At 39.8% G+C, this 27,742-nt stretch overlaps 1 pseudogene; it reads right to left on the reverse strand.

Annotated features, from left to right (window-relative positions):
- Positions 1-17,805: 17,805 nt before the first annotated feature.
- Positions 17,806-20,111, reverse strand: LOC132481926 (small ribosomal subunit protein uS2-like; annotated as a pseudogene).
- Between the last annotated feature and the right edge of the window lie 7,631 nt (positions 20,112-27,742).

The following is a 27,742-nucleotide window of genomic DNA, read 5'->3' on the forward strand; positions in this document are numbered from 1 at the left end:
TCTCGGGGACAGATTTCTGTGAGCAGACCTGGGATGATGTTTTGTGACCAGGTGCTAGTCGCTCCTGCTTGGGTGGGCCAGGTACCTCAGACCAAGTGGATATATCTGTCTTGAAATAGAGGAGAAATCTCTCTGGATCACAGGGCTTGCAGATTAGAAATCCCTTTGGACTGGCAATGCCTGGCATAGAATAACAACTAATTAATATCAGTTAAATGAATGTGTGTAATGGCGACTTGGGATCATCAACAAAGCCACATTTGAGAATCCACAGATCTCAACCATTTCCACCCACATCTATTTATTTCAGACAAAAAAAAAAGAAAAAAGAAAAACTGGGCTGCAAAACTGTTTCATAACCTGCTTGTAAAACTAGCATGTGTTGATTCTTGCTTTGGCAAAATTAATACTTTTCATTCATGTACAGTTAGAAATAGAGCTAAGCCCCTCCCTGTTGAGTAACACTAATACTACAGCTTTTCTGATCACAGGAAGGGAGGCTTTTGCAAACAGTGGGGACACAGAAACAGGAGAAACTTTCCTTGAATCCAGCTGACACAACTTCTTCCAGGATGTCTGGTGGGTGGGGGAAGAAAGTTCCGGGCCCACAGACATGACTGTGGGTGCTCAGCTTTGTGACAGACAGTAAGCATGGCTTACTTCTCAGAGGAAGAGAAAAGTGTGAGTGTGCATGGGTGTGTGTTAATATTTTGCATTATAAGCTTTTATAACTGGGTTACAGATACATGTATTCCAAATCATGCTAGAAAATGCACTGCCCCTCATACTGGATTCTACTCTACATTTTCTGGATCCCACTGTATTACATATAACCAGTATTTGCTCCTTGGACTTAGTCTTAATATGATCTTTAATGATTTTTTTTCATATTGGTGTTTGACTGATTTCTTTAAATTATGCAAGTACTGTGACAGAGTTCTGTGTACCAGAAAAAAAAAAAAAGGAACAATACCCATGGGTTGACCAGGGTTATAGAGCATCCCCAGTGGTGGAGGCCAAAGAACCCAGTGGAGCACAGCTTGGGCTTCAGGGTAGGTCCAGGACTTGTGTCCCTGCTCTTCAGCTTCCCAGAAGAACCACACCAATATTTTTCAATGTAAGACATAGTTTTGTAAGGACGTGTGATGATAGTTACAGCAATATGCATTTCCGCTAACAGTGTATGACAGCCTAATTGCCTACAGTATGCTTAAACCATTCAGAAGTCATTCTTATACTTTGACCCAGACATTTCCCTTTTTGAATTTATCACACAAAATATTTCCTGCCTAAATATATACCTACAGCTACATGGCTGTGCTTTACCATCTCTTTGTCACAGAAGGACAATGGGACCAGAGTGGCTGCTATTGTCAGAAGAGGGGTAGAAACAATTGTCATTGGAATCAAGCACAGGTGGAAAAGAAGGGACGTGAGTACCTGACATACAGAGTGTAAAGGCCAAGGGATGGATGTAGGGGCCGGAAAAATGAGGGTGAGCACTGGGAAGAGAATGAAACACAAATGAAAAAGCCTCTAAGGAGTGAATTCATCCTGGCCATATGCACACACCCGCTGGAAACCTTCCTTTCTTTCCATGTGTAGCTTGTCTGTCTCTGTTACTTCACCTTCAGTTGGAACACCAGAGAAAGAGTTCCCACACAGTCTGTGAAAGGAGAGACAGTACAGGGCAACAGCGTGCAGCGATAGGCCTCTCAGACAGAAGGCTGGAGATCAGGGCACCTTGGTCCCACACCCCACACTCATCACTGCCTACCCGACTTTGTGAGTCCCATCCCAGTGCTCGTTTCAGTCTGAACACAGAGTCACACATGAATGATTATGGGCAAAAGATTTGAGGTCAGATCGATCAGAGTTGGAATACTGGTGCTAAATTGTATGGTCCAAGGCAAGTAACTTTGACCTTACGGTGACTCAGTTCCTCCGCCCCACCCTCCCCCACCAAAGTGAAGACAGTAATAGTTTCTACCTCATGAGGTAATTGTGAGAATTGAGTTGCTATATGGAAATACATGGAAAGCCCCTGGAGAAGTGCCTGTGACCTAATGAGCACTGCAAATAAGTTAGCTATTCCTAGGTCAGGTACTTAATACAGTATCTGGTGTTTAGTAAGGGATGAATATCTATTAGTAGCATTTGTTGTTATGAAAAGTAACATGGATGACTGTACGGGGGCAGGTTGCAGTGTCAGCTACTAGTGTATCTTATAAAGTGGGAACAGTAAAACTGGGCAGCCCCAGTGGGAAGCAACTTGACATGCTGTTTAAGGGGACCAAAATTAAAAGTTCAGAGCCTGAAACAGGCATGTGGAAGGATTAATGGTGGGGGGAGCTGAAGTTCCCATTTCCAAACGCGGCTCAGAAAAGAAAAAGCATCATTATTGAAGAAACAGTTTGGGTTTAAGTGGTAGATTACAAAAAGCAAGACAGAATATTCCTGACACCACATGATACAATGTGAAAAAAAAAGGGTATAAAACTGTATATTACAGTATGGTTCCTCAGAAGATATTAATGAATGTTAATGATTTTATGGTTCCTCAGAAGAAGATATTAATGAATGCTTATGTTTTTATGTGTAATAATTAACATTAAGAAGTCAAGGCAAAGGAACGCGTGAGAGTGTCAACTATGTTTATAAATGGGTGATTGGAATGCACAATAGTTATTCGTTCAGATCTATGCTTTGCTTGTATAAAAGGCTGTTTGTGTCAGGGTCAGCGTCTTCCCAGGTGCTTAGGGTGAAGCACTATACCTGTTGGCTCCTTACGCAGCATAACAAGGACAATCTATCATTGATAAGCAGATATGAGTATCTCCTCGCTGATTAATAAGCTGCAACACTTTACATGACTCACCCAACATTTCCTGATGCCCAGTTCCTTACATGTGAAAATCAGGGGTTAGGGTTAACCGCCAGCTTAATCAATATATAGAGCACATGCCACACTCCCTAAAGGCTCCCAGTTAATCTCCTCTTCTTCCTCTGGCCCCTTGCAAACTTTGATCTGATTTACATTTCTATATATTATCTTTTCCTGCTCTAGAATTTCGTATAAATGAAATCACACATCCTGTACTCCTTTGTGTATGGCTTCTTTAACTTAGCATAATTTTTTTTTCTTGAGATCCACCCGTGTTCTTACCTTTTTATTGCTGGGTAATATACCATTGTATTGATCTGTTTACCTTTCATGTTGTTTTAATGAAGTTTCAGGAGGAAGTGAAACTCCACCCTTGTGTCCAATCAGCCATCTTCCTGGTCAGTGTTCTCTTCTTATACAATGGATATAATTTCAACCTTTACCACTCCTTTATCTCTCTAGGGAAATTCTCTCTTTAGGTCTTTTCCAGGCTTTTCTCTTTTTCCTTTTCCCTCAGTGCCAATCACTCCATGTGTTGTGTTTGCTCTGTCCCTTCCACGCTTACCCTGGGTTGTGACCGTCTCCTGAAGAGAAGACTTCACTGTCGAGTCAGCCCTGGGCTCCTGGGTGCTTGGCTTTAACCCATACCTGGCTCTGGACTCATCAGTGGCTTAGCCTTCCTCCCTGACCCTACCACTGGTGGCCCCTGCCTTACCACTGTGTTTTCCCATTACCTCCCTCCCTCCCTCCCTCGCTCCTTCCCTTCCTTCTTTCCTTCCTTGAAGAAGAGCATTCTCCATTTATTACATGGGAATTCTTATTTCATATTTTCGAGCACGGTTATGTGTTTATTATGATTAGAATATTCTATGTATTCATTATTGGAATATTATTATTCCAAAACCACCTTTAAAAGATTTTTAAACTAAATATTATAAAATACTTGCACTCTCATCATTTAAATTTTTTAGGCAGTTCTCAACCTTGTTTACACACTAGAGTCACTTGGGAAGATTGAAAAAATCACTAGCGCCAGCCTACACCCACAACAATTAAAACAGACTTGGGAGCAGACCCAAGCAATCACATTTTTAAAACTCTTCATGTGATTGCAGTGTGCAACCAAGGTTGAAAACCACTATGTTAAAAAGCATCAGCTTTGGGGTTATGCTTGGCAGAAGACCTTAGGAATGCCTGCCACCTCACTTTGCTGACTTTCCACTCAGTGCTCTTTTTGGGGACCTAGTGATTCCATTAGCTTACAGTGGGGATTGGGATACTATGGTCCACGAGCCTGTTTCTCTATGACCTGCAAGCTAAGAATGTTTTACATAGTCGAATGGTTAAAAAAATCCAAACAAGAATCGTATTTCCTGGCATGTGAAAATTACTTGAAATTCACATGTCCCTGTCCGTATATAAAGTTTTATTGGAAGAGAGCCATGCTGTGTCAGTGGCAGCTTTTGCTCTACATTGCAGATATGAATAGCACCATTGGAAACTGAAAGGCCTGCAAAGCCTCATATATTGGTCATCTGGCCCTTTCCAGGAAAAGTTTTTTGAGCTCTGGCTTAGAGCAAGTGTCCTTAAAGCAAATGCACAGTAACAGCGGTAAGTTGATGACAGTTCTGCTCGCTAAGCCTGGGAAGAAAAGTTACTGTAGTTACTGGCCACTTCACTGTAGGGTCCTTCCTCAGTAGTCCACTCATTCATCGTGTTCTGGGTCAAGTGTGGGAATTGACTAACAGACTACCATTCGCCAACACGATAGCTCAAGTCACCAGGCCTAGAGCTTGAATTATTTATTTTTATGTTCTTATATTTTATTATAAATCAATACTTATTAATATTTTATTTGTTTTTACACTGATCAAATGCAACTTTGGAGTATGTTCAGATATTTCAAGATCCAAGGGATCTGTTGATCAATTAGCCACCTTCAAAGATTGCTGTAGGTCAAACCAATGTGACTACCCTTCCAGCCTTGCTGCTTATTAAGGTAAACAGCACTCACCTTGAGGCAGGAGGTTAAGTGTTCCTACTGGGCCTGCAACTCCAGGACCACAACATCCCCAGTGAAATGAGGGGATCTCCCATCTCATCTGTGGCCTACATGAGTCAGCCACTTCAGAACACTTCGAAGATGAAGATGCCCTCCGCACTAATGTGTTTCTCAGTGCTGTGGGGAAGGGAGCCTCCTCTGAGTCCCTAACAACATATGTTTGGTGCATGGACACATTGACTTCAAAGGCATTTCATTCAAGTGACCACAGGCAACAACTCCTGCAACTGTTTCACCATTGTGTGCCATGGGACACCAATATTTCATCCTCTAATGTCAGTTGGATCCTTACTGTCTTCAGATGCACCTAAGCCAAATAACTTTTCTCAGCTTCCCACTTCCTCCAGGGCTCTTGGCTTGAACCAATTTTGGTGTCAAGGACTCTATCAATCAAAGTTCCCACTTGCCTATGCCAGCTATTCATTCTAATAGCTATTTCATAAAAATAAGATGTTGTTAATAAAATATATTACATAGCTGACAAAAACTCTGTGAGGGCCAGAAAAGCCGGCTTGGATGCTGTGCAGCCAGGGGAAGTCCACTCACGCTTTGGGACTGCTATAGCTGATACACCACTGCTGCCTGTGTGCTATCTGATATGTATGTATTCCAGGCACTCTGATGTGACTGCTCCATAAGAACCAGAGACCCCTCCCATCATACACAGCTAATCAAGTCACTGAGCCATACGTGGCTCCCATGTCATTCAGTTACACCTCCAATTCTCAGGATGGTGCATATGCTTGATACAACCGAGATCCCACTTGGAATCCAAGCTGTAAGGGGTTCTGCTTAATGTGTACACACACACGCACACACACACACACACAGACACTGGTTTCACGTCTTTAGCTTTTTGTACACTAAAGAACAGGAAAGCATATGAGTGTTCAGGTATGTCTGAAGAGTTGCCAATGGAATCCGATTCATCGTTGATTTTATAGAACGTTATAATTTTTGCTTCTGTAAATGGTACATTCAAAATGGAAACGGGACTTTGTACTTGTCACAATTATTTTGTGTATATTTGTCTTATACTCAACAAACTTATTAATCTCTATCGTTAATCTTAATTTCCTTAGCCTCTCTTGAATTTGCATGAAGGTAACTGTGTTATCTTGACAGCTTTATTTTCCCTTGTACACATTTATTAATTCACATGTGTATAGATGCATATATACATTCTGGCTCACTGTACTGCCTAGTAGATGTAGTGTGATGCTAAAACAAAGTGGTCATGTAAGTCATCTTTGTCTGTCTTCTGATTTTAAAGGGAATGCTTCCAACGTTTCGCTCTTGTGTATGATGTTTGATGTAGTTTACTCTTTTTTAAATAATTGTTGTCAGTCTAAAGAAACATCTTTCAATTTATGAGTTGCTGAGAATTCCCTTTATTGTCAGTTTTAGTGCTGATTGGCTGTTTCAATTTTTGTAGGCCTTTTTTTTTACTGAATATTTAGTGATAATCTTCCTTTCCTCCTTCCTTTATTTCACTAATGGGCTAAATTAACTTCACAGATCTCCTAATGTTGAACCAACGTGGCATGCTTGGGGTTAAACACGACTTTGTCATCCTGTGTTTCCTGTCTTGGCCGTGGCAGGATTTAGCTTGCTATTCATTTATGTATACTTTTTGCATATGTGTAACTATCTGAGGTTGGCTAATCATTTTGCCTTCTCGTGTATTCTTTGTCAAGAATACTTTTAATAATATTAAGATTTTCTGTTTCTTTAGCATTGAAAATCGTGTTTTTCCCTGGGATTTTCCTGTTTTCTGTAAATTTTAAATTTATCAGCATATCTTTTCCATAACACTGTTGTATCTTTTGAATCTTTGCTGAAACTGAAAGTGTGACAGCTTTTCTCATTTCAGAGTGGCTTCTCCATGCCTTATCTCTAATTTTCTTGAGCCTTGTTGCCAGATGTATCCTTATTTTCTTATCTCTCTAAACTGTTTGCAGCTAGCATTTTGTTGTTGTTGTTGAACTCTGTCATATCTCCTATCAGTTCCGTTAATTTCTGTTCTTATTTTTATTATTTTTCCTTGACAAGAGTGGAAAGACATGAGATTAATTTTTATACATTAAATGATCCATGAACAGGCTTTGCATCTAACTCCAGGTTTTATTTTCTAAGTTTTATGTTTGAATATAATGAACACACAAATATCCAATCCATTCATCTGTTTGGAGGAGGCCCAAAGCTTTGCAATGCTGCCACTGCCACGACGTCTATTCAGTTCCACTGTTGGCACATCAGATGATTGAGGAAGAGGGAACTGGAGCACTGAAGTAATAGGCTCTCTACTCTAAGTACAGCTGACCCTGGAACAACAGGGTTTGACCTGTGTGGGTCTGCTTATATGTGCATTTTTTTTCAACAAATATATAAAACAATACACGTGTAGAACATCGTGTACAAGACAGGTATTGAAGTGGATAGCCTATCCTAACACAGTCATAAGGTGAGGGATATTTAATAAAAAATTAATGACGTGTTAGTTTTCTTAATGTTTTACAACTTTGCTTTCAAAGAATTACATACCCATTCAGTACGTCTCTCTGTCTCTCTCTGTCTCTGTCTCTCTCATAATTGGAGAAACTACGCATCAGCCTATCATCACCACAGGTATGTGCTTTTTTTAGTATAACAATGTTTCCATGTTATATTATGCATATGACTGTGATATTGTATGCCATAAAAGTTTTATAATGATTCATTCATCTGTTTGTTCATTCATGCATATATTCACTCATCTAGTAGAAAGAGGAATATTGCTGGCTCAAGGGAAAATGGGGATAATCACACAATCAGAGTCCTGGAGTAGGTGATCCATTGCAAGGAGAAGGGCTACCATAGGAAGATTTGTCACTGCAGGGAAAGTAGGGAGCATAGGTGCTGAGGCAGGTAAATTGGTATGGGGGACATATAGACAATCTCTTCTGTGATAGCATGTATTTTTCCAAAGAAGCAAGAAGCCAAAAGAGCAGTTGAGAATGTTGGGGAGTGAGAGAGTGTTGAAGGTTTGTGCACAGAATAGATGTTGTGCCCCAGTGGTCTCAGATATTGAAAAAGTATACTGACTATGGAAATGTGGTAAAATTGCCTGCTAGGCCTGAGTTTTTTTCCAGATCTTACAATAGCTATCTTTCTGCTTTGTCTCTCACAACTCTCCCCAATTTTCCCACCAGGCTCCCACACTGGTTTTTGTCTTTTTCTGGAACAAGTCATACTCACTCCCACTTCAGAGTGTGCTGTTCCTTAGGCTAATATTAAAGGTTCTTCACACACACAGTCAGCTCATTCTTATCATCCAAGTCTCAGCTGAAAAGTCACATCCATAGCATGACCTTCTCTAGTAACAAAGCATGGCACAGCCCCAGGGATCATCATGTACGGTGTAGTCAAAGTAAGTGATGGTCTTTGAAGTTGTCAAACTGGGTGGCCCTGGAAATCCTTGACTGCCTTCTCCATAAATGTTGTTTTTGATCCCATTTCTCTTTTTTATTTTCTTCATGGCATTCTTCACCCACTGAAATTACATTAGTTATTTTTTTTATGTTATGTGTATCCAAAAGAGAATGTAAACCCCATGAGGGGAAGGGCCTTTCTTGCTTAAGGACTCAGTAAACAAGTGCTGCAAGTCTCAATTGTTATCTACCAGATACACCAAAACAGAAACATAATTAAAGTTGAATGGCAAAACCAATTGACATTGGAATCAGAGATCACAGTATGCAAAATATTTAAAGAAATCTTGGACATTTGCTATCCAGCAGTTCTCAAACTATAGTGAACATCAGAATCTACCAGAGAAATTGTTCAAAATACAGATTCCTGAGCCTCAAACTCCAGGGAAAGTTCTAGGGTAAGGTCTTAAAAGTTGCGATTTTAACAAGAGCCCAGATGACTCTTATAAAAGTGGCCTGTACTTCATGCTTAGACCAACAAATACCTTTTAAAATGCTGTTTTCCTCATTCTCAGACATAAGTCGTAGCAATATTTTCTTAGGTCAGTCTCCCAAGGCAAAAGAAATAAAAGCAAAAATAAACAAATGGGACCTAATCAAACATAAACTTTTGCACAGCAAAGGAAACCATAAACAAAATGAAAAGACAACCTACAGACTGGGAGAAAATATTTGCAAATGATGCAACCAACAAGGGATTAATTTCCAAGATATGCTAACAGCTCATACAACTCAATATCAAAACAAACAGCCCAATCAAAAAATGGGTAGACGACCTAAATAGACATTTCTCTAAAGAAGACATACAGATGGCCAACAGGCACATGAAAAGATGCTCAATATTGCTAATCATTAGAGAAATGTAAATCAAAACTACAACGAGGTATCACCTCACACTGGTTAGAATGGCCATAATCAAAAAGTCTACAAATAATAAATGCTGGAGAGGCTGTGGAGAAAAGGGAACCCTCCTACACTGTTGGTAGGAATGTAAATTGGTGCAGCCACTATGGAGGTTCCTTAAAAAACGATAAATAGAGTTATCATATGATCCAGCAATTCCACTCTTGGATATATATCCGGAAAAGATGAAAACTCTAATTCAAAAAGATACGTGCACCCGAATGTTCATAGCAGCACTATTTACAACAGTCAAGACATGGAAGCAACCTAAATGTCCATCAACAGATGAATGGATAAAGAAGATGTGATATATATATATATATATATATATATATATATATATATATACACATATATATGTATATATATGTGTGTATATATATATATATATAATGGAATATTACTCAGCCATAAAATGAATGAAATAATGCCATTTGCAGCAACATGGATGGACCTAGAGATTATCATACTAAGTGAAGTAAGTCAGACAGAGAAAGACATATATTGTCTGATATCACTTACATGTGGAATCTAAAAAATAGTACAAATGAACTTATTTACAAAACAGAAACAGACTCACAGACATAGAAGACAAACTTGTGGATACCAAAGGGGAAAGCGGGGGAAGGGATAAATTGGGAGTATAGGATTAACAGATGCAAACTACCATATATAAAATAGGTAAGCAACAAGGATGTACTGTATAGCACAGGGAACTATATTCAATATCTTGTAATAAACTATAATGGAAAAGAATCTGAAAAAGAATATATATATATATATATATGTACATATATAATGGAATCACTTTGCTGTACACCTGAAACTAACACAATATTGTAAATCAACTATACTTCAATTTTAAAAATGGTATTTTCCTAGGGGAAATTGCTTCTATACCATTAGTCTGTTACCTATTATGCAGAGTTCTATGATATCTTCAGTTTGACTGCTGGTGTAATTACTGGGAAGCACAGTGTTCATCTAGAACCTCAGATTGCTTTTTCAGATGGGATTTCATTTAACTCTTGGTAAACTATCAGGGTCCACTGCACCCAATTTTTGTTTTTGAGCTTTTCTTTGAGCATTTCTAAGTATTTTAAAGGATTGCTATTTTATGTTTTCTATCCTTTCTTAGAAATCTTCCTAAGAATGAGGAGAATATTATCTCTTATTTTTAAATAGAGATAATAATAATAGAGATGGTGTGTGCATTCTACCTTGCACAATCACGTGGGACAATTGGGCCCTTTTGTAAAATTAACATGTGGGATCTTATTGATCTCATTTTTTCTATATCTTGAGACATTTTGCTATTCATCATCCTAAGAATTCTTTTATTATTAGCTAATTATTCCCAGGTATACTAAAAAGACTAAAAAAATTGAGATAATGCAAGAATGATGGACTAGCTTACATTAAGAATGACACAATGCTGAAACAAGTCATATCACATCACCATTTAGTTTTTTACTGCATTGTCCAAAGTATTACACTATCTCTCAAGAAGGTATAAAAGAAGTCAAAAGACTCCATTTTTGCATTTATTTAATCCAGCTTTCACTGAACACAGGTGAGATTTTTTTTTCCATTTTCTTCCCATACGGACGGAAATTGAGAGAGGAATTCATTTTATGGTTATTAGACAGATCAGAAGATGAAAGTACAGTGACAGCAATATCAAACTGTGAGTCTTCAAACGACAGTATCTTAGATGAACTTTCTCAAACTCAAAAATCAACCAGTGAATAATGTACTTCTAAGGACCAAAATGATAAATGGTGTTCTCAATCAGTTTGACACTAGTCATACAATATGTTGTGACAAGAACTAGAAATGCCGTGTTTTGCTCAAAGGATATGGGGAAACTTTCTGTCATCTTTATGATATTGTATATTTAATATATGTCCAACATTTAATCAGTAATTTTCTAAGTAGACAAATGCTGAAATCAAGTAATTAGAAGGAAATAGAGCATGTATAATTGGAAAAAAGTCATTGGATTCATCATTCTAATTGGTGTTCATCAATCTAAAAATGAAAATGTTTTGCAACTATGGAGCAGGACAATGGCTGTCTTCCCTTAAATGAAATTATGAGCTGTCAAAGTTTTGAAAAATTTTGTTTTGATGATTTAAGTACAAGATGAACCAGAAGTATGATAAGACAGAATTTATTGGGGATGTAAGTGAGATAGAAGTGAAGAATCGGTATCTACAAGATGTATATATTCCAGATTCAGGCATGAGAGTTGATGAGTAAGTTACATTCACAGGATGATGGCTATTTTGTGTATACCTATCTTCAAAGCCAGGAAAGTGAGGAATAAAATTTGGGTTTGATATGTTTAAATTCTTGTTAAATGTTCTGATTTAGTTGTCCTCTGTTATCCCTTTTCTTTCACTCTTGTAAATTATTCATAAATTGACTTAATACACAAAACATCAAATGAGTATTTTGTATCCAGAAGGTGATGATGATTTTGTCTTGGTATTCTTCTTTTTTTAATATATTTACTTATTTGGCTGCTCCAGGTTTTAGTTGTGGCATGCGGGATCTAGTTCCCAGACTAGGGACCAAACCTGGGCCTCCTGCATTGGGAGCACAGAGTCTTAATCGCTGGACCACCAGGGAAGTCCCTTGTCCTGGTATTCTGAGTGGTAATATTCCTGAGTGTCTAGGAGAACTCAATATTTTTATCTTGTTTAATCAATGCGGCTGGTGGGAGTGACCTCTCCAGAGTGCCTTTATGATGGGAACCCCTGACTCTCATTTCAGTGTTCTACTTAGCCAAGTCAGTAACACACCGTGTGCTTCCTTATCAGCTTCTGTGCCTCAAGATCAAAGTTCACAAACTTTTCTGATGTTAAATCTAGAAGTCAAAATAAGACAACTGGAGAGCTTATGAAATGGGGGGGGGGAGATTTTCTTCTCCTATCCTAGACTTGACTGGAGATCCTTCAATTAAATGGAAAAGATATAATGACATTCCTTTTTTAAAATTTATTTTATTTATTTATTTTTATTTTTTTTGTCTGTGTTGGGTCTTTGTTTCTGCGCACAGCTTTCTCTAGTTGCGGCGAGCTGGGGCTGCTCTTCATTGCGGTGCGCAGTTTTCTCATTGCAGTGGCTTCTCTTGTTGCAGAGCACAGGCTCTAGGCGCACGGGCTTCAGTAGTTGTGACACTCGGGCTCAGCAGTTGTGGCTCACGGGCTCTAGAGCGCAGGCTCAGTAGCTGTGGCAAACGGGCTTAGTTGCTCCGTGATATGTGGGATCTTCCCGGACCAGGGATCGAACCCATATACACTGCATTGGCAGGCGGATTCTTAACCACTGCACCACCAGGGAAGTCCCTATAATAACATTCTTTCTCCAGGACTCCATCAGGCAGCCAATTCTGACATAACAAATTGGCACAGAAACTCATGTGGGCAGGTAATGAATTTGTATGCATATCCCTTTATTGTTACATTTTCAAGTATTCCCTCTAGTAGTCAAGCTTTTCAGTTCATGTCCAGGACACCTCTTCTAAGAAGGGAAGAGTCAAAGTGGGAAGCAAATTGGCATCTCCTGAAGTGCCCTACTAGGTGCCCAACACTGGTGGTTTAAAAATGAGGAAGGCTGCGGGTCAGAGCAGTTAAATATCATTCCCAAGCCCCACAATTAGTAAAAGGCTGAGGAGATCTTCTCACCAAGGGTTGTCTGACTCTGGTGACCATAGTCTCGCCACTCTCCCACTTGGACTTCTCTTTTAGATGGTAGCCTTGCAAGGATGAGGAATGCTTGAGTTTATGCTTTTTTAGGTAGGGGAATCCGTGCTGAGTGGTACAGGTTACCAGGGGATTTGTACTAATATTTATCTTCCTCCAGTTGAAGATTTCTGATAGATACACAGGATTAGAGCTCATGTAAGAAGTCTGGAATGAAATGTGAATTGGAGCCTGCGTACCTTGATCCCATTAGGTGCCTAATACATGCATGGTGACCATGTTCTACTTTACTCTTTCTGAGTCTCATTACTCTCTCTGCAAACTGAAGTTGCTGGACTAGGTAACTGCTAAGGTCCCTTTCTGCTCTGTTTTCATAAGGGCTAAAGATGACCAGTTAGTAGTTTTTTGATGCTGCAAAGTGAGTCAGAGTTCCTCATCAACTGCCCCATCCCTCCTTGTAGGCTGCACTTCAGCCATATCAGACTGTCTCCTGGATGTGTACCCCAAGCACATTGGGTACATTTCCTCTTCCATGCCCTGTGCATAGCCAGGAATGTCCATATATGTATTCCACTTCCTCTCACAATCCTACTCTTCCTGTACGATTTAGCTCAAAGCCCATCTCCTTCTCTGATGATTTTGACTGGCATTGCCTGGCACACAATATTTTCTCAAGAAGGGCATGACAAAAGAATGAGGCCATTAACCAGTGAAGGTTTAATATTCTTAATGCATAAAAAACAATAAATATCAGAAAAGGTGGTTAATTGTATCAGTAATTAGGCAAATGGAGGTGAAAACAACAGAAAGCAATATTTCAGAGTCATCAGTTGCAGAAGACTTATTTTACAATTCTCTAAATACCAAAGTTCTGGTTTGTTTTTGGTTTTATTTTTTTGTTAGGAGTATGATGTATAAATTGAGAATTTTCACCCCCTGCTGGTGGCAGTTTAAAAAGGTGCAAACATTTGGGGGAACAAATTTATAATTTCAAGTAGAGCTTGTTCATATCCTAAGACTCAGACATTTCATGGTTAGGCACATAACAGCTGGAAACTCATACATACATACATACATATATTCATAAAACACTATACCATTTAAGGAATAGTGCAAGTATTTCGTAACAATTTTCAAGGCCACATAGCTTGGTAAGAGGCATTACAGGGATTCTAACCCTGATTTTTCTCACTCTACACGAGCACGCTGACTCCCCCGCAGTCAGTCACCTTCTAGGGCTCAGTGTCGGGTTCGTGTAAACTTATTCGATGTGAAAACTCTGCTAGAATCTTGCAGTTGTAAAGGACAGGGCCACTAATTAGGCAGTTGTATGGACAAGTTTAGGGCTGAACAGAGAGAGAGAGAGGTGTGAAATAGGAGTTTGAATACAGGTTGCCAGTGCCTGGCACATAGAGGTTGCTCAAAAATATGTAGTGAAAGGATGAATGAAATGTCAGTTTTGGAACGATCAGCCTCTGGCAGTGATCATACATCTTTACGACCTTTTCCTAATTGTATATGAGATAGAGGCTTGTTTCATACTTCCAGTTTTATAACCTGCTTTGTAAAAATTATTTTTTAAAATCTTTATACTTTTGACAACGTGAAATATGGACTTTGGGTGATAAAGTGTGTATAGATATAGGTTTATTGATTGTGACAAATGTAACACTCTGAGGTGGGATATTGACAGTGGGGGGGGATTGTGTGGGTTTGTGGGAGCAAGGGGTACATGGGAACTCTCTGTACTTTCTGCTCAATTTTTCCTTGAACCTAAAACTGCTCTACAAAATAAAGCCTATTTAAACAAACAAAAATCTTTATTGCTTTGGTTTTCTTTCCTTGCTAAAAATTATTATATGCTTGGGGAAAATTTAGAAAGTAGAGGTCTTCACCAGCTAGTGAGGAGAACTGAAATTGCAACTTGAACCTCACAGTTGAGGAAAACAGAATAGGTGGGGAGGAGGGAGGACCAGGGGTTCCCTTAAACCTACTTGATGGACTTTTCTAGATGTGAAATGTGGCACAAGACCCTGTGCTTCCACTGCTATTACCTGTGCAGTCTCTGAGCCTCATGACAGACGGATCCTGTCTGATGAGTAAAATTTGGGATGATGCTATATATAGTTTCTAATTTGCTTCCTCCCCAGCCCCTTCACTATTAATTATGGACATATTTTCAGAAAAGTAAATCTCTCTGTACAACAAAAAATTTGCAAATAAATTTAAGACCAAATTCAAACCTCCTGTTTTAAAATGTTATTTTTATTATAATTACATAAGTAGTAAATCTTGGATGTAAGGTAAATTCAAACAACACAGAAGTGTATATAACATCTATATTTCGCCACAACCCTGGAAATATCCATTACTGTAATTTGGTGTATGTATAATTTATATATATTATACGTTATTTGAAGAGCTTTATAGAAAGACCTTTTTGTAGGAGAACATCCTCCACACCCAGCCACCTGAAAATACTGAATTCAGTGTTTGTACACTGTCCTGGCAATGCAGAAGAGTCATAAAAACTAAAGGCTGAGCATTTCTTATCTTCATCAACTTTTAGACCTTGAACCCTCTATTTTCTTTACAAGGCCTTTCCTTTTCAACATTAATACGAACTGGCTTATGCTTCTCCTTCCAATGAATAGCTAAACGAATATACCCAAAATCCTTCCCTACAAATCAATATTCCTAAGCCACATCCTCCCCTCTCTCCTCTCATTTTCATAAACAACAAACTTCTCAAAGCAGGGGGAACTGTATTCACTGTCTCCACTTTCTAACCTCCCTGTCATTCCTCAACCCACCCCTGTCTATTGCCTCTCCATTCAGCTGAAGCTGCTCTCAACAAGGTCACCAATAGCATCATTGTTATAAAACCCAAAGGAGTTCCTTTCAGCCCTTACCTATATAAATGAGCCCATGTTTCGGATGAAAACAATACATGCTCCTTGTTTTTGGTTGTTGTTAAAAACAAATCACAAACTTACAGAAAATTTGCTGATATAAAACAAAGAATCCCCTGTCCCACCCCCTTCCCTGGACCATATGAGAGCAAGTTGCCAACACGATGCCCCATAGCTCCCAAATACTTTAGAGTGTATGTCTTACAGACAAGACCATTCTCCTGTATAACCAGAAGACAACCATCAAAATCAGGAAATTATCATTAATAAAATTTATCACAAGCTAATCCTCAGATCCTGTTCAAGTTTTGCCAGTTGTCTTAACGATGTCCTTCATAGCAAAAGGATCCAGGACAGAATCTTGTACTGTGGTGTCTCTTTAGTTTTCCACAGTCTAGAAAAGTTCCTCCATTTTGTCTTGACTTTCATGACCTCGACATTTTTGAAGACTGTGGGCCGGTTATTTCGTACCCTCTTCTCCCTCCCTTCCCCTTCCATTGCCCGCTGCCCTGAGACTTTCAGAGCTACAGTTCTAGATCTGACCACCAGGGGAGTATCTATCAACATTGACTACATTTTACAAAGGAAAAGCCATGATTCTGTTTTTTTTCCTACTCTTATTACAGTGACTCACCAAACTGTTTGCTAATTCCTTTCTACTTTCCAGGTCTGTTTTGTGTATGAGCTCTCTGGCATGTGACTGATTTGAACCAACACTTCACCTAAGAAATTATATAAATGGCAAATTGGTACATGAAAAGGTGATCAACATTATTCGTCAATATGGAAATGTAAATTAAAATTACAGTGAGATATCACTACACCCCTATGAGAATGGCCAAAATTAAAAATGCTGACCATACTAAGCACTGACGATATTCTGGAGGATCAAACCCTCATACACTGCTGATGGGAATGAAAAATGGTATAACCACTTCAGAACCAGTTTGGTAATTTCTTACAACATTAATCTTACATCTACCCTATGCTCCAGCCATTGAACCCCTAAGTATTTACCCTACAGAAAGAAAGCATGTGTCCCTGTAAAGACTTAAACCCAAATGTTCATACCAGTTTTATTTAAAAGAGCTTCATGTTGGAAACAACCTCATATCCCTCACCAGGTTAATGGATAATACAAACTGTGATATATCTGTATAATAGAATACTACTCAGCAATAAAAAGAAACTATCTATACAGGCAGCAAATGGATAAATCTAGAAATAGGCTGAATGAAAGAAGCTAGGGAAAAAGTACATTCTATACAATTCTATTTACATAAAATCACAAACAATGAAATTAATTAATAGTGACAGAAGTTCAGTGGTTGCCTGGGAACAGGAAAGGTCCAGGGGAGGAAGTTGGAGGCCAGAGGCAGGTGAGTGGGAGATTACAAAGGGGCATATTATCTCCACTGTAGTGTTGGTTTCATGATGTAGACATATACAAAACCTTATTAAAGCATACACTTCAAATGTGTGCAATGTATTGTATGTCAATCATAGGTCAATAAAGCATTTAAAATATATTTTTCTAAGTCTTTGATGCAATTAGAATAACCAGGAGAACAATACCCATCAATATGCTCTTATCATATTAATAGGTCAACACCATGTCTCACCAAAATTCGTCTACACCACATATTACCAAAATACAAATCATCTTTTGCAATGAGGTATGTTGAAATATTTAGTGAAAGTTGATGAACATGTCCTTCTGACGTACAGACTAAAAATATTATTTCTTGGAAAATAATCATAAAGATATTTTAGAATATCTGGTTATTTTAGGGGACATGGCTGAATATTATTATAATAGGGAAGCTCTAGAGTAATTATTATTTTTCAAAATACTAAATCCTCATAACTGACATTTTATACTAACAGTTGGAAACTTTTGGGCATTTAAACATTTCGTTATGCAATGGATAAAAATGTGGTGAGTAGGGAAGACTCCATGGTACAATCACAGATTGCTAGGAAAAACAATGTAGCATATTTCTTTTGTTTTTTCTTTGTTTTTTTAAGAAACTGTTTATTTTCCATCAACCTATTTCCATTTTGAGTTTATGGAAGAACAGTTTAAGACCACTCAGTGGTTGTTCCTACCCACTCAATGGCCTGAGCAGTGGGAGCTGCAGACCAGTCTTCAGTGGCAGGCTGAGCAGTCCAGTCTTCAGTGGGGAACTGCTGAATAGGCACAGAGGGCACCTGCACACCTTCAGACCAGTCCACCACCTCAGGCTGAGTAGCAGTGAACTCAGGAGCTGGAGCAGTCCATTCACCCTGAAATTCCTCCTTGGCCACAGCCTTCTCAGCTGCCGCCTGCTCTTCCTTTTCAATCTCTTCAGGATCTCTGTAGAAGTAGAGATCAGGCATGACCTCCCATGGGTGTTCATGGGAGATGGTGCCACACATGTGCAGAACTTCCCGGGCAAGCATCCACCACATCAGACCCACTGAGTGAGCTCCCTTGTTGTTGCATGGGATGGCAATGTCCACATACCTCAGAGGAGAGTCTGCGTTACACAGAGCAATGGTAGGCAGGTTAGCGTAAGAGGCCCCAGTGAGAGGCTGGTGGTCAGCCCTGGGATCAGTAACCACTAGAAGTCTTGGCTCCCAGAACGCTGCCTGGATCTGGTTAGTGAAGGTTCCAGAAGTGAAGCAGCCAGGAATAGGAGTGGCTCCAGCAGCAGGAGCAAACTTCAGGCCAGCTCACTGGCCAGTATTCCTGGAGGATATGAAACTGACATCAGCTGGGTTTTCAATGGCAACAATGGCACGAGCTTCCAACAGAAGCTTCTCCCAGGTTCCCTTCAGATTTATGATGTAGATGTCATCACTTTTCCTTTTGTAGATGTACTGTTCCATTTGGAAGTCAAGGTTGGTGCCACCTAAGTGGGTTTCTGCTGCAAGGAATTTCAGGACATCCTTCTCCTTCATTTGCAGAACTTCAAGGGCTCCAGACATTGTGAAAGTTTCCCTTTAAGTTCCGGTGGGAATACAGAACAATGCCGTATGGACCCCTGTCTGGCTGGCACGGAAAAGGCAATTGCATATTTCAATACCCATCTGAGACATACGTGAGAATCACTGACTATTATTTACACAGTTAGAAAATATATATGTAAACTTATTGCATATGCATATTAAACATCAAGCAGCTCCCTCAAGCTATAGAATTCATTGCTTTTGCACAAATAAGGCATTTCTAAGATGGGCCTCAGGACTACTACAAAGCAAGTAGCTGCTGATGGAATGACATTCCACCTGCTAAACCTCTTTCCCATGATGAGATCAAAGTAGCTTCTCTACTTTTAGGCTAGAATCTCACAGGAGCTATTTCATAACATGCTTTTGTCCAGATCTATGAACTCACTAGAGCCAGGCGTCATATTCCACCAGGAAGTGAAGTGTTGTGGTTTCCTGAGGACTGCTGACCTTGAATCTGGAGTAGAAGCTCCAGCAGCCATCAGGACACATGCTCAGAACCTGCCCCCTTCAGACACCTGATATGACCAAGGCCACCGGCATGAGAAGCTGCACAGGGAGAGACAGATCCAGCAATTACCATCCTTTACTGGTAACTGTGTGCCCTGCACCATGCTAGGCACTGGGTTAGTGACATAGACAGTGAAACAACTGGGCAGTGATCCAAACTACCAGATGTTACAGTGGGTTTCTCACCAGGGCCTTTTTATTTTCCTTTCCTCATCTCTCCCCCAACAACGAAGTTGATAATAAATAAGAAGTGGCCAAACATTCATGATCCCACAGTAACCACAGGACTATAGGCTTACTCATGTGTTATCACTGAATGTTCACAGCGATCCTGTGGGGAAAGCATTCTTATCCCCATTTTACAGAGGGGAAAGCTGAGGCTTAGAGTCGTTACCTGTGTCACCTCCCGCGCCCCTGCCTTTAGAAGGAAAGTAGCTCCAGGACATTCCTGGAGCAGGACACCGCACCCACTGGGGCCGGGCGGGACCCCAATGGCTTTACCTACGAGACAGCGGAGGCACCTAGCCCCAAAGCGGGAAACAGGCGACATGGAAGCGGACCCCTTTGTCTCCCCACACCCTAGGGCGGTCCAGCCGCCACCGCCGGGACGCACACCCTCAGCTGAGTCCCAAACACCTGAAGGCGGGACCTGTGCTACTTGTCAGGTCACGTCAGTCATGCAGAAAAGTCGTCACGGTCGCCTTATTGACGTCAGGTTTCCATGGCAACCGCGAGGCGCAGACTACTCCCCCACACCGGAAATGCCTCTTGCACACTCCTCCACTCCCTGGATTTCGGTGAAAGCAGAGGACCTTAGTTAGCTCTGGCTACCACCAGAGAAAGCATACTAATTAGAGGCACTAGACTGGGATCCGGAAAATTGGCGAACTCTGCCCAGGCTGATGGAAAAAATAGTCCCTGTTGTCAGGAATATGTTTGCTTTAAAGAGACAAGAGCGGAGTTATTCTCAGTATACAGAGACCCAGGGAAGTATCCTAGGATTCTTGGAGATGAGCTAGCCCTCAGAGGGCTAACAGAAGTTCGTCATCTGTGGTAGAACATTAACAGAATGTCTATAATCGTGGGATTGAATGATCTAGGAAGTCGGAAAAAAGTCATTTATTTATTTATATATTTATTAAGTAATTTAAAGAAACATTCAGAGGTGCTTCAGGGAGGCAGGCCTAGAAAAATATAATCATTTAATAGGCAGAAAGAAACCTAGTCAATTCCCCATACAATTGGCTTCTGTTGGGGAAATTCTTATTCTCCATTCCTGATATTTTCTTCCATGAGGAGGGACATCCATGACCAAAATACTTCTAGCCTCTCTGTAATTCACTTCTCTATTGTGGGAATCACTTATCTGATGAGTGACTTTGGAAGGAGGAACACACAGCCCAGACCCTTTCCCTTCAAAATTCTTGAAGCAAGCTGCCTTTATAGAACACATGTTTACTCTGCTCTCAGGGGTGGGTCTAACAATAGATCCACAGCTCTTCTCCCCTTTTCTGAGTCCTGCTGGCTCCCCAACTTTTCCCATGATCCATTACAAAACGCTTGTGTCTTTAAGGGGTCCCCCAAACACACCCTTTATCCACATCTGGGCTCTAACTCAAGAACTATGACAAAAGAATAAAAAGAACAAAACATCAATTCTATTACTTATAAAGGTGATATTGGAGAAAATGACTTAGATTTGCAGGCAATTGGGCTTCTTTTTTAATGAACCCCAGAATCATACTGACTTGACCAACTAAAAGTGCTTCATGAGGCAGTCATAAAGGCCAAAGACTACAATGCAGAGCTATTTACTGCTGGTGAAGAAGCTCTGTCTATATGTGCTCAAGGAAAGTAACTTCCTTGCCAAAGGTTATCCCTGTAGCAGGAGAGTGTTTCAGGAAACAATCTGAGAATCACTTTTCAAAGTGAGTAAACACCCCCTTGTTCTATTACTCACCAAGCAACGTTCTCAGGGTATGGTGTTCCATGTGGTTCATGGAGCCAATTGTAGCAACAACCTCTCAGTTCCTTAACACAGGAGATTGCATTGGAGACTCCCCTTGTGGAGGGGGATTGGAATTAGGTTCTAAATTCCAAAAGTAGGGTGAAAATCATATGTCATGAAAATTTCCTGTGGAAATCCCTTCAAGAAGGAATAGAAATGTTCAGAAATCGATACTCACATATAAAGCTATATGCAATCTATAGCCGAAACTATAATGAAGTCCTACCAAGGCTTCAGGAATCAGTGAATCCCTATCCTTTCCAATGATTACAGACCACAGAAAAAAAGTACACCCCAAATGCATGTTTTGGATATCCATTTCTACTTAATAAAGTCCCCCAAATAATAGTCATTTATTATCTCTCAGGATTCAGTATGTTGACTCAGCTCAGTTGAGTGTTTTTCTGCTCCACATGGTCTCTGTCACTTTAGGTCACAGTCATCTGGAGGCTTAATTCAGCTAGGACATCCAAGAAGGTGTACTCACATGGATGATTGGTGCTGATTGGGGGGCTCAACTGGGGCTGTTAAACTTAGATTCACAGTCTCCTACCCCAGCGTGTCCAGATTTAGCAAATAAAAATAAAAGACACCAGGTTAAATTTCAATTTCAGATAAACAAAATCACATTGCATTTGACATACTTATGCTAAAAATTATCCCTTAGTTCTCTGGAATTCAAATTTAATTGGGTGTCCTGATTTCATCAGGCAACCCAACACAAAGAAAGCTTTGTGGAGGAGAACCAAGGTGCTGGTGGTGAGGTATGGCTGTCTTGTCTTCACGATGTATGTGACGAAAAAGCATGGGCTCCTACCAGAAACAGGTGGCAAAGAGGCTTCTCCCCAAGCCCACTGCCGTAACTATGGATATAACCAGCAGCCTGGGCACCTTTCGTTGCTGGTGACAGATCTGTACAAAATGTATCAGGACACATACTGCTGGGGTGGTCATCTCTGTTCTTCCTGTGTTTACCTTCCCTGCAGCAGGGAGCCAGGCTTGATGCCCCTTCCCCTTGCCTCCAGGGAAGTTTGTGACAGGGTTTGGAGCAGGAGCTGTCTGACACCTGTGTTTCTTCCATCTTTTGTAAAACCTTAAACTTACAGTAAGGATTGGGCTGTTTCTACATGCTAGAGTGGAAGGCTTCTGAGAGCCTGGAGAGGGAGAAGAAGGGAGATTTCTCCCACACTGGGATGAGGTCAGAGATCTACATGTCCCTCCAGGAGCAGGGACGTCCCTAGCACTGCTCCATATCAATGCTTGTGGTGGTTCTGTGGATGGTTCATCAAGTCTGGGCAGCCAGCAGTAAGAGAGAGTTTCTCCTTTGAATCAAGGAGTCAGGGGGTCTGAAGACATTGAGTCATCTGTGTTGATGGTTCAACCCTGAACAGTGTGGACAGATGGGTCATGATGGCAGGGGTCTCACCTGGCTGCCTCAGGAAGACAAGATCCCACAAGTGGGACTTCTTTGTCAAAGAGTATGGACATTGAATATTTTTAATATTTACTGTTTAGTTGACCTTTATAATCTTATTAGTATTTAACACAAACAACCACAAGACAAGAGCACCTGTTTTTGCAGATCTGAGTTCATGATGGGTTTTACGTTTTTGTTATTTGCTAATCTGATATCCTGGTACTAGAACGTTAGATCATTTTAATCTGTCTTTGTTATATTTTCCTATAAATGGCATATTTCACATTTGTGCCTCAGAATATATCCTGAAATAATTCCAGAATTTGAAAAGAAAATCTGATCAGTGACTTTATGTTTATGCTGCATCCTCTTTAAGTGGAAAATGTGGGGCTACAATAACTCCATTCATTGCTGGTGGAGGACAGATTGGTACAACTTCTTTGCAAAGACATTGGCAATATCTATGAGAGAAGAAACAGTGAGGTCCCCATCAGCTGCTGCACTCTTGGACACTGGCTACAGAACTTCTTGGGCACCTGTGTCCCAGGAAATATGTGAAAGAACGGTCAGGGCAGCATGGAATCATATCAAAGCAACCCCACAGTCACCTTACTAGAGAAATCTAAAAAAAACCCCACTATTTTCAGATTTTAAAAAGGTTGCTAAAGGGAACTAGCTCTATGATAGTACTTATATATTTATAGCTGAAACATGCACACAATTATATACCTTACATTATTCTCACAACAACTCTGGGAGGATGGCATCATTATTCCCATTGACAGATGACAGATTCATTCACTAATGGAAGATCAATCTTCCAGAGGCATCTTTTAAGGAACAGGAATGGGATCTACCTCCTACCCTCCCCAAAGGGCAGCCAACAGTCTCCTTGACAGATGATGCCCTTCTAGAACTTAAAACTTGTAGTTTTACATGTTCCTAAACTGTGCCCACTGAGGTAATACTCGCTCCCCATCCCCTCTCTTTGAAGAAGCTGATGGTGCAGATGAAATCCTAGTGCATGGTCCTGTAGAGGGTAATGGGTCTGATGTCAAAGTCAAGGGTTTGTGATTCATGCCTCCCCTTTATCTGCACTCTCTTCATCTAAGGGCTCAATGGGAAACTGTTTTTCCAATATCAATCTAAAGGGTAAAATAAAGGGACATAAAATAATGGGGAATTAAAGAGAATGGTTTGATGATCTTCTTACCTCACCCTGGATTCCTCAGCAAAGCCATCCTGCAACACAGAAATGGCCCCAAACCTCCTTTATTACGGAAGTGTGAATATGTGTTATTTCTGACTGCCATGTTTCCAGGTGATTTCTATGGCAGATATGTCTCAGGGTCTCTCACAAGGCTGCAGTCAAGGCAAAGGTAATGGCTACAGCTACCTGAAGGCTAAACAGGGGGAGGCTTAGATAACAGTCATCACTTTCTAGGAGGGAGGAGAAAAGTGGGCCATGTCTCACATTTCTTGAAGTCCTACAATGTGCCATATACTCTGTGGAGGGTTCCCCATTTACTCCTCCTTATAGTCCTGTAAGGAAAGCATCATGGGTGCCCTTTTACAGATGAAAAATGGCAGGCTAACAGAGGCTAAGCAAGCATTCCTGAAAGACACACCACATAATGGGCAGGGATTGCGTTCCAGGTTTTGTCTCCATCACAATTTTCCATTCATCCTCAGTGAAGCCAATATGGCCTCCCACCAAGAATCTGAAAATTGGTTCTTGAGAATAGGGGAAGGAAGTAGACATTACAATGGTTTTGGGACCTCCAAAGGTCCACAGTACATAAACAGATATAAACTATATCTATGGTATTAAAATTTCACATTCTATGCAGTAAAGTGTTGGCAAAGAAAAACTGTCTAAAGAGCCTCCTTGAGGGAGTAATAATGAAAGTAAGTTGAGATACATTGTGTATACCCAGGGATCTCTTATGTAGGTGACAGGGCTTAAGGATTGGTCATTTTACACTCCCCTATGGGCACTCACTCAAACACCCCTCTTGGGGATGATGATGACGATGACAGAAATGAAATCCTGTCCCTGGGGCCAAGACACCTGTGAATGGGGACCAAGTGAATTGACTGGTTTTAAGGTGGTAGACAAGGTCTCAGTCAGAACAGGTGCTTCCTCTAGCATAGGTGGTCTGAAGAGTAGGATATTAATGTTGACAAAACTATTTTATGCAAGTGGAACTCTAAATTGTATATCCTTTAATCTTTACATTTATTTGAGTAAACTATTATTAAATCCACTGTTTACATCAGAGTATAGGAAGTTTGGAGAAGTTAGATAAAAGGGGGAAACTGCTTTGTTAATGCCTGCTTAGTAGTGTAACCTGGACTTCACTAAAGCTTCTCCTACTGTGTATTGAAGTCACCAGGACATGTCCTAATCCTAATTCTTTCAGTGCTCATATTTCATGCTGCCTAGGCTATCAATTTTTTAAATATAATGAGCCATATTACTTTTAAATTATAATATTAAAATTTAAAAGACTGTATTACAAAATAATCATTAAAACTTGCTTGACAAGGCTGGAGTAAATACTTGAAAATTATATGAAGTGAATTCTCATGATACTGAAGCATTCCCAGGAACAAATATAAACAGATAATCTAATGATGTTGTGGTAGGCAGCCCCTAAAACAGTCTCTAATAATCTTCGCCTCCTGGCATTCACTTCCTTATATAATTTGGCCTATTGTGTGTGGGCTGGAGTTAGTGACTTCCTTTAATGGCTGGAATATATGAGAAGAGATGGGGTTCAATTTTGAGACAAGGTTACAAAGAGGCTGTGTCTTCCTTGTTGGTCTCATGCTCATTCTGAGAGAAGCCAGCTGCCATGTTGTGAGCTACCCAAGTAACAAGGAACCCAGGTCTCTGGCCAGAAGTAGTGAGGCCCTGAGACCTGCCAGTAACCAGCTACCTTTGCCTTGATTGCAGCCTTGTGAGAAACCCTGAGCCAGAGCCTTCCACTTTAGCTTCTCCCTGATTCTTGATCCAAAGAAATGGTGTAGTATTATATATTTGTTATTTTAAACATCTAAATTTTTGAGTAATTTATTTTTCACCAATAGATAACTAATATAAATTAAACAGAATTCATTCAAAGAGCAATATACATGTCTTAGAAACATTTAAAAACACAGCTAATGAAATAAAAATGAAAACATAAAGAGATACTATTTTTGATGCAATAAAGCAAGTTGCAAAATATGAATAAGGTGATTCCAATATTGAAAAAATCTATGTATGAATAAATATTTTTGTGTATCTGTGATTACGATAATAATTCACCTATAGAGAAACACATCTGGAGAACATGCACCCGCCTGTTGATAATAGACACCTTTGGATCAGGAGACAGGAGTCAGGCAGGAGGGAGATTCAGGGTAATTTAATTTTATACATGTACAGTTCTATATCGCTTGAAATTCTATAAACAGAAAAATTTATTGATAAAAATTTGAAAACACAAAATACTTTCACAGATAAAGTAGTTATGGTTTTATTGTTTTGGAAATGTATTCAAAGAATACTGATTTATACAGAAAAGAATCTGATTACAATTTTTGACAATGGATCTGTACACGTAAGTGTGTGTCAGTGTGGGTTTCTCTGGCTGAAACTTGATAATATCTGTGTGCTTCCATGTCTCAAATTCTATCAGCTTATATATTCATGGGCTGTGGATCCTTGTTATTTGGATTCAAAATCCTTGATGGGTCCCTTTTTAAGTTTGCGAGCTTACGCAAAGTACTTAACCTCTTAGTTTCTTGTCTATTTCATCGATACAATAGGGATGAAAATGTCACATAATAGTTTTATGAATAAATGTTGCCTGGGCCAAAACAAATGTTACCTAATTTTGATATTGTGATATGTTTAAAGGCCACTAGTATTTTTGCAAGCATAATAATATAGTTGATTTATATCAGTTTCAGGTGTACAGCATAGTGATTCAACATTTTTATAGATTATATTCCATTTAAAGTTATTATAAAATAATGGCTATGTTTCCCTGTGCTGTACAATATACCCTCGTAGCTTTTTTATTGTATACATAGTATTTTGTACCTCTTAACTCCCTACCCCTATCTTGCCCCTCCTCCCTTCCCTCTGCCCACTTAGTGAGCAAAATTGGGCACCACTGTGCTATAAGGTAATGGTTACCCACTGGTAACCACTAGTTTGTTCTCTGTATATGTGAGTCTGTTTCTTTTTTGTTAAATTCACTAGTTCATTTTATATTTTAGATTCCACACATAAGTGATATCATACAGTATTTGTCTTTGTCTAATTTACGATGATAAGCATAATATGTTCCGAGTCCATCTATGTTGTTGCAAATGGCAAAATTTTATTATTTTTTATGGCTGAATGACATTCCATTATATATATACCACATCTTCAATAACCATTCAGCTGTTGATGGACACTTAGGTTGCTTCCATATCTTGACTATTATAAATAAGGCTGCTATGAACATTGGGGTGCACGTATCTTTTCCAATAAGTGTTTTTGTTTTCTTTGGAGATAGACCCAGGAGTGGAATTGCTAGATCATATGGGAGTTCTATTTTTAGTTATTTGAGGAGCCTCCATACTGCTTTCCATAGTGTCTGCACTAATTTACATTCCCAAAAACAGTGTACAAGTGTTCCCTTTTCTTTACATCCTTGCCATTTGTTATTTGTAGAATTTTTGATGATAGCCATTCTGACAAGTGTGAGGTGATATCTCATTGTGGTTTTGATGTTCATTTCTCTGATGATTAGCAACGTTGGGCATCTTTCCATGACCTGTTGGCTATCTGTATGTCTTCTCTGGAAACAAGTCTATTCAGGTCTTCTGCCCATT

Source organism: Mesoplodon densirostris, chromosome X (genome assembly GCF_025265405.1).
Source record: "Mesoplodon densirostris isolate mMesDen1 chromosome X, mMesDen1 primary haplotype, whole genome shotgun sequence".
Lineage (NCBI taxonomy): Eukaryota > Metazoa > Chordata > Mammalia > Artiodactyla > Ziphiidae > Mesoplodon > Mesoplodon densirostris.